Below are 7,500 nucleotides of genomic sequence, written 5' to 3' on the forward strand. Positions count from 1 at the left end.
GCTTTCGCACAAAGTCGGCGGCGGTTATATATTTATATCATTATATTCCGGCGGACGGGACGCGACGTTCGAAAGCCTCGCCAAAGAGGAGCTCCTGCCTCTTCCTCTCTCTTTTCTACGAGAAAAGATAAACGTATTTTACGGGGATACGGAAACGTTACCACGTGGTGTCACACACGATCGTCCGTCTCTTCTCTATAGCAGAAACCGATAAAAATACACCTCCCGAAAGAGAGTATATGGTGATTCTTTTTATATATATATATATTTCGAAATACAACTGAACGTGGCGGAAGCGCACGGTGGTGGTCCAGCGAGGACACGCGACGACGGGGAATAAGAACTATTCGACCCGTTACGAATACGCATGCTCGTCCCGCACGATTTTAACACACACCGTGTTTTTCTCCAGTCGTCAAAGCGTTCGTGCGTCGAATTCGAAAAATAAAAAAAAAAGAAAAACACCTTTTCTCTCTCTCGGGGTAAAAGAGTCGATGTGTATTGTGTATAAAGGTTCTGCGAGAAGTCTCGTTTTGACGTGTGTTCCGCCGATAACGACGATCCTCCGAAACGGGGATACAGAAACGTTACACCTCACAACACGATCTCCGTCTCTTCTCTATAGCAGAAACCGATAAAAATACACCTCCCGAAAGAGAGTATATGGTGATTCTTTTTATATATATATATTTCGAAATTCAACTGAACGTGGCGGAAGCGCACGGTGGTGGTCCAGCGAGGACACGCGACGACGGGGAATAAGAACTATTCGACCCGTTACGAATACGCATGCTCGTCCCGCACGATTTTAACACACACCGTGTTTTTCTCCAGTCGTCAAAGCGTTCGTGCGTCGAATTCGAAAAATAAAAAAAAGAAATACACCTTTTCTCTCTCTCTCGGGGTAAAAAGAGTCGATGTGTATTGTGTATAAAGGTTCTGCTGCGAGAAGTCTCGTTTTGCCGTGTGTTTCGGTAACGACGATCCTCCGAAACGTACATCTCATTCGTAAGAGAGGAAGAAAACAATCTCCCTGGGGCCAGTCGGTAATATACCGACATACGACGTGTCGTGCACATCCGTCTCACGCACGGTATACAAAATATGAATAAAACGTGTGTAGTCTCTCTCTCTCTCGACTTCTTAATATTTTCTTTCACCTCTGACGCATCATTTCAGGTGACGTCGGGAGCGCGGGAAAAAAAATTTTTCTAAACACACGAAACCGTTCATCTCACGAACAGCCGAAAAAGTTGTCGCTCAGATCCATATCGCAGTGGAGCGGTATCCGCGGGCGGTCGTAATTGAACGACGCACGACGCCGCGAACACTCACGCGAGTCCATACAAACGATTCCGATCGTTTTGCAACAACTAGAACGTACACTGTCCGTGAAATTCACAGAATTTTCGCGTGTCCGCGACAAACGCCGACGAGACACCCATCGTTCGCTCGTACGTAGCATCCTTCTCTTAACCCGACTCAGAAACGTTCTTTGCGCCCTTCGGTAAAAAAACGTTCGATCCGAAGAGGTGAACGACGGCGGGGATTTGACAGAGCTACGCAAGCAGTGTATGGTACGTAAACGACCCTCAGCCAGGCGTGGTCCAGGAATTGTATCCGTGGACCGCAATGTGCGTTCGAAATGTCGATGTTCATGTGTCCTGCAGTTCACACGTTGACGCGCAATTAGCTGCGTTCTTCATCGACCCACGAGCCAAGTGATCCACCGTTCAGGGTAATCGTATAAATTTTATATTTCACATATATAATTTTATTCTCATTTGTTCGACCTAATATCTCTCTTCTTTCAAAGAGAAGATAAAAGTTGATACCTGAATCTCCGACCAGCGCGCGAAGGAGATTCAGGCGTCGCCTTGGAGACGACACCGAAGCCTTTCGAGACGAAAAACGTTCAAGTAATATGTATATATTTCTCGACGTTCCGGGCGTATAGTGCATTCAAAAACCCGCGAAAGACGCAGAAGACTCGCACGCGTGGAAACGACGGGGATATATTTTGTATCCTACCCGATACTGAATCCATCGCGTGCAGTCGACCCTCGCGTTCTTCCGATCAGACGCATCTATTGTTGCGCGCATGTTTTCGCGTCGCATCGCGCGAAACGTTGCACGAATCGTACCGATCGATCGATTGAAAGCAAATAATGAAAAAAGACTTCACAGCTGGCTCTTTGCCGGTCATTCGTCCCATGTTATCTCTTGCCGCGAAATTGGCGCGCAAGAGTTGGGTGTCAGACGCGCGGCTTTAAAACGAGCTTCACGGCCGGTCCCTTCGTTACCGCTTTCGTTCTTTCTCTCGGAACGACCATGAACGAACACGACGAGCGACGCTACGGCATACACACGTCCACGGATTCGATTAAAAAAACAGACTTCACAGCTGGCTCTTTGCCGGTCATTCGTCCCATATTATCTCTTGCCGCGAAATTGGCGCGCAAGAGTTGGGTGTCAGACGCACGGCTTTAAAACGAGCTTCACGGCCGGTCCTCTCAATTCCGTGTACGGTACACGCAAGATGCGGGTTCCACTTCCAGACTACCCGGTCCCTTCTCTCTACGAGAATCGATAGTAGAAGAACGGCTCGAAAACGCGTCTCAGAGACTAGGGGAAAAGAAGCGGTATGCGAGCGAAACGAAAACGCATTATGGAAACGTCGCGAAACAATGTTCGACGGTTGCTCGGTTCCAATCGTGCGGCCGTTTCAATTTCTCGTGCGCTTCACCGTCCCTCCGTAACTCTGGCCGATCGCGTATACCGAAGAGCCGACACGCGCAAAAACCACAGGCATTGTATACTGTATATATATATGTTACAGTCACAGCCTTCGCGCGTTTTACTCTCCGACGCGGGGTTTCCACGACGAAAGAGAGACAGTTTCGTGGCGGGTGACTCGGCCGAATCGCTACGACGGGTATTTCTATTATAGAACGAATCATCGCCACCCTTTACCAGTGCCCGACGAAGGAATCACAAGGTCATCTGGAGTTTACAATGCCAGCGACGGTAATTCCAACGAAGACCCGATAAGTCAACTCATCGTTCTATTTCTCCCCGTACAGAAAAGCGAATCGACGCTAACGCACCTCGCGCAAGCACGAACGTTCTCTTCGCGTGGATCATCCCATCGTCGAAAGATGTAAAGACGCATTGGAGATCGTGGTCTCTGGCGGGCTCATTGCACGCCCCACTGCATATCTTTCCTCGAATCGAGAATGATTCGTCCACTAAGGCTGCGAAACTACGCGTCGAGGAAACTAGGGGAAAGAAGCGGGATGCGAGCGAAACGACAATACATTATGGAAACGTCGCGAAACAATGTTCGGCGGTTGCTCGTTTCCTCCTGCGGACGTTTCATTGCTCGGGCGCTTCACGTCCCTCCGTAACCTTCGCGCGATCGCGTGCCCCGGAGAGCCGGCAACCGGTGAACCACAGGCGTATAAACTATAGTCTTCTATAGCAAGCCTTCGGCGGTTACTCTCCGACGCGGGGATTCCACGACGAGAGAGAATTTCGTGGCGGGTGACATCGGTCGAAACGCTACGACGGGTATTTCTATTATAGAACGAATCATCGCCACCCTTTACCAGTGCCCGACGAAGGAATCACAAGGTCATCTGGAGTTTACAATGCCAGCGACGGTAATTCCAACGAAGACCCGATAAGTCAACTCATCGTTCTATTTCTCCCCGTACAGACAAGCGAATCAACGCTATCGCACCTCACGCATGCACGAACGTTCTCTTCGCGTGAATCGTCCCATCGTCGAAAGATATAGCCGCTTGGAGATCGTGGCCCATCAAGTTCTTCCGTAACTCCTGCGCGATCGCGTACCCCGGAGAGCAGGCAACCGGTGAACCACAGGCGTATAAACTATAGTCTTCTATAGCAAGCCTTCGCGTTTACTCTACGACGCGGGGATTCCACGACGAGAGAGATTTTCGTGGCGGGTGACACGGCCGAATCGCTACGACGGGTATTTCTATTATAGAACGAATCATCGCCACCCTTTACCAGTGCCCGACGAAGGAATCACAAGGTCATCTGGAGTTTACAATGCCAGCGACGGTAATTCCAACGAAGACCCGATAAGTCAACTCATCGTTCTATTTCTCCCCGTACAGAAAAGCGAATCGGCGCTATCGCACCTCACGCAAGCAGGAATGATCTCTTCGCGTGGATCGTCCCATCGTCGAAAGATGTAAGACGTACAGAAATCGTGGTCCATCACGATTATTCGTAACTCTCCGAGTCGCGTATCTGAGAGTAGGACAAACGGAGAACCACAGGCATAAATAATACTATATGTTTCTTATATAGTTAGCCTTCGCGTTTTACTCTCCGACATGGGGATTCCACGACGAGAGAGAGTTTCGTGGCGGGTGTCTCGGCCGAATCGCTACGACGGGTATTTCTATTATAGAACGAATCATCGCCACCCTTTACCAGTGCCCGACGAAGGAATCACAAGGTCATCTGGAGTTTACAATGCCAGCGACGGTAATTCCAACGAAGACCCGATAAGTCAACTCATCGTTCTATTTCTCCCCGTACAGAAAAGCGAATCGACGCTATCGCACCTCGCGCGAGCACGTAACTACTCTTCGCGTGGATCGTCCCATCGTCGAAAGATGTAAGACGCACGGAAATCGTGGCCCATCAACGTTTTTTTGTAACTCTGCCGATCGCGTATCACAGAGCCGAGACGCACATACCACAGGCGTATAATACCGTTTTCTTTCGTATGGTAAGCCTTCGCGTTTACTCTTCGGCGCGGGGTTTCCACGTCGAGAGAGACATTCGTGGCGGGTGACATCGGTCGAAACGCTACGACGGGTATTACTATTATAGAACGAATCATCGCCACCCTTTACCAGTGCCCGACGAAGGAATCACAAGGTCATCTGGAGTTTACAATGCCAGCGACGGTAATTCCAACGAAGACCCGATAAGTCAACTCAACGTTCTATTTCTCCCCGTACAGAAAAGCGAATCGACGCTGTTGCACCTCACGCAAGCACGAACGTTCTCTTCGCGTGGATCGTCCCATCGTCGAAAGATGTAAGACGCACGGAAATCGTGGCACATCACGTGTTTTCGGAACTCTGTCGACCGCGTATCTCAGAGACGACGCGCGCGAACCACTGGCATATACTATTATATATCGCGTTTTACCCTCCGACGCGGGGATTCCACGACGAGAGAGAGTTTCGTGAGCGGGTTGACTCGGAAGAAACGCTACGACGGGTATTTCTATTATAGAACGCATCATCGCCACCCTTTACCAGTGCCCGACGAAGGAATCACAAGGTCATCTGGAGTTTACAATGCCAGCGACGGTAATTCCAACGAAGACCCGATAAGTCAACTCAACGTTCTATTTCTCCCCGTACAGAAAAGCGAATCGACGCAATCGCACCATACGCGTGCACGTAAACAACTCTTCGCGTGGATCGTCCCATCGTCGAGAGACGTAAGTTTTCATAGTATGAATTCGCGTTTTACTCTCCGACGCGGGGATTCCACGACGAGAGAGAGTTTCGTGAGCGGGTTGACTCGGAAGAAACGCTACGACGGGTATTTCTATTATAGAACGCATCATCGCCACCCTTTACCAGTGCCCGACGAAGGAATCACAAGGTCATCTGGAGTTTACAATGCCAGCGACGGTAATTCCAACGAAGACCCGATAAGTCAACTCAACGTTCTATTTCTCCCCGTACAGAAAAGCGAATCGACGCAATCGCACCATACGCGTGCACGTAAACAACTCTTCGCGTGGATCGTCCCATCGTCGAGAGACGTAAGTTTTCATAGTATGAATTCGCGTTTTACTCTCCGACGCGGGGATTCCACGACGAGAGAGAGTTTCGTGAGCGGGTTGACTCGGAAGAAACGCTACGACGGGTATTTCTATTATAGAACGCATCATCGCCACCCTTTACCAGTGCCCGACGAAGGAATCACAAGGTCATCTGGAGTTTACAATGCCAGCGACGGTAATTCCAACGAAGACCCGATAAGTCAACTCAACGTTCTATTACTCCCCGTACAGAAAAGCGAATCGACGCAATCGCACCATACGCGTGCACGTAACAACTCTTCGCGTGGATCGTCCCATCGTCGAGAGACGTAAGTTTCATAGTAAGCCTTCGGCGTTTTACTCTCCGACGCGGGGATTCCACGACGAGAGAGAGAGTTTCGTGAGCGGGTTGACTCGGAAGAAACGCTACGACGGGTATTTCTATTATAGAACGCATCATCGCCACCCTTTACCAGTGCCCGACGAAGGAATCACAAGGTCATCTGGAGTTTACAATGCCAGCGACGGTAATTCCAACGAAGACCCGATAAGTCAACTCAACGTTCTATTTCTCCCCGTACAGAAAAGCGAATCGACGCAATCGCACCATACGCGTACACGTAAACAACTCTTCGCGTGGATCGTCCCATCGTCGAGAGACGTAAGTTTTCATAGTATGAATTCGCGTTTTACTCTCCGACGCGGGGATTCCACGACGAGAGAGAGTTTCGTGAGCGGGTTGACTCGGAAGAAACGCTACGACGGGTATTTCTATTATAGAACGCATCATCGCCACCCTTTACCAGTGCCCGACGAAGGAATCACAAGGTCATCTGGAGTTTACAATGCCAGCGACGGTAATTCCAACGAAGACCCGATAAGTCAACTCAACGTTCTATTTCTCCCCGTACAGAAAAGCGAATCGACGCAATCGCACCATACGCGTGCACGTAAACAACTCTTCGCGTGGATCGTCCCATCGTCGAGAGACGTAAGTTTTCATAGTATGAATTCGCGTTTTACTCTCCGACGCGGGGATTCCACGACGAGAGAGAGTTTCGTGAGCGGGTTGACTCGGAAGAAACGCTACGACGGGTATTTCTATTATAGAACGCATCATCGCCACCCTTTACCAGTGCCCGACGAAGGAATCACAAGGTCATCTGGAGTTTACAATGCCAGCGACGGTAATTCCAACGAAGACCCGATAAGTCAACTCAACGTTCTATTACTCCCCGTACAGAAAAGCGAATCGACGCAATCGCACCATACGCGTGCACGTAACAACTCTTCGCGTGGATCGTCCCATCGTCGAGAGACGTAAGTTTCCATACTATGAATTCGCGTTTTACTCTCCGACGCGGGGATTCCACGACGAGAGAGTGTTTCGTGAGCGGGTTGACTCGGAAGAAACGCTACGACGGGTATTTCTATTATAGAACGCATCATCGCCACCCTTTACCAGTGCCCGACGAAGGAATCACAAGGTCATCTGGAGTTTACAATGCCAGCGACGGTAATTCCAACGAAGACCCGATAAGTCAACTCAACGTTCTATTGCTCCCCGTACAGAAAAGCGAATCGACGCAATCGCACCATACGCGTGCACGTAACAACTCTTCGCGTGGATCGTCCCATCGTCGAGAGACGTAAGTTTCATAAGTAAGCCTTCGGCG

General features: G+C 49.7%; 1 non-coding gene across 1 annotated transcript; it reads right to left on the minus strand.

Annotated features, from left to right (window-relative positions):
- Window positions 1-1,586: 1,586 nt before the first annotated feature.
- LOC143175778 (5.8S ribosomal RNA) lies at window positions 1,587-1,741 on the minus strand. The gene has a single exon (XR_013000457.1). It is a non-coding gene; the product is annotated as a 5.8S ribosomal RNA (ribosomal RNA).
- Window positions 1,742-7,500: the final 5,759 nt, after the last annotated feature.

Source organism: Nomia melanderi, unplaced genomic scaffold (genome assembly GCF_051020985.1).
Source record: "Nomia melanderi isolate GNS246 unplaced genomic scaffold, iyNomMela1 scaffold0186, whole genome shotgun sequence".
Lineage (NCBI taxonomy): Eukaryota > Metazoa > Arthropoda > Insecta > Hymenoptera > Halictidae > Nomia > Nomia melanderi.